This window comes from Mus musculus, chromosome 1 (genome assembly GCF_000001635.26).
Source record: "Mus musculus strain C57BL/6J chromosome 1, GRCm38.p6 C57BL/6J".
NCBI lineage: Eukaryota > Metazoa > Chordata > Mammalia > Rodentia > Muridae > Mus > Mus musculus.
Window position 1 is genome coordinate 185,068,922 of NC_000067.6, and position 1,372 is coordinate 185,070,293.

A 1,372-nucleotide genomic window follows, 5' to 3' on the forward strand; every position below is an offset into this window, starting at 1 on the left:
CAAGGGACAAGCCCTGTCTCACATGGGCTTTCAGGCAATAGTTTAATACCTTAATTTGAAAACACCAAGGACCAACATACATTTAAGAGAATATTCCAAAACACATACAAAAATAAATAAATAAATTTTAAATTTAATAAATCTATTTTAAATAAATAAAAGATAGAGTTAAAGTAAATATCCAGCAACTCTGATAAGAACAGAGGACAAAACAAAACTTAAAATAATTAAAAAGAAAATAGACAGCTTTCCTAAGAATGTCATGTCATGAAAAGGAAAAATTCTAACAGCACAGGTTCTTTGAAAAGTCATGAATATAACTTTTAAAAGTTGAACTAATATGCATATATGATATGCCACCCATTTACAATATAAATAATTCTTTCATAATCCTGTGAAACCATGAGCCCAATCCGATGGTTTATTTTATAATTTGTGCTGGTCACAGTACATTGTCAAAGCAGTAGGAAAGTTACCAGTGCAATAACCCAGCAGGAGAGCAGGTCTGTGGCACACACAGATGCTGGATTCCATCCCCGCACCGTTAGACAAATCAACAAGCAAGAGAGTGGGGCAGATGTGACCAACTTACTTTTGAGAAGTGTGTTGAGGGGCAGGAGAGATGGCTCAGAGGTTAAGAGCACTGACTTCTCTTCTAGAGGTCCTGAGTTCAATTCCCAGCAACCACATGGTGGCTTACAACCATCTGTAATGGGATCTGATACCATCTTCTGGCGCCTGACACACTAGTGTACTCATATACATACAATAAATAAAATCTTTAAAAAGAGAGAGAGAAGTATGTTAAGACAACTGTATAGGGAAATAAATGGCGTAGCACATAAATAGTGTAGGAAAAATAGATATCTACAAATAAAAGAATTTTGGGGATCTTTATATAAACATGAAAACTGTTTTCATTAAATAAAGCCCTTTTTTGTATCAACTGCTACCTTCTAGAGTTGAAAGACAACTCGGAGGAGAAAATGTCTGCAAATCACATATGAGATTAATATCCAAAACATGTAAACAAATTTTTTATCTCAGCAGTAAAAAAAGCCAACCTGATTAAAAGGTAGACTGTAGCTGTTTTTTGCCACTTTGTAGATTCTTCTTTTTCCCACCCTTTATCTCTCCAGCTTCACCCCCTATCCCTAGGTAGGAGAGAAAGAAGGATAGGGAAGAGAAAGAGAGAGGGAGAGATCCCTGAGTCTAATTCCTTTCCTCTCGTTTCTTCTTTGAGCAGGACTACTAACAAGCTACAACCAACCCCCTCTAAGTGACCAAAGACTCCTCTTGGAACCCTACCATTTATATACCCTTGGAAAAGTTCCCAGAATTCTAAATTGCACAATCCCAGAAACTATCAGCC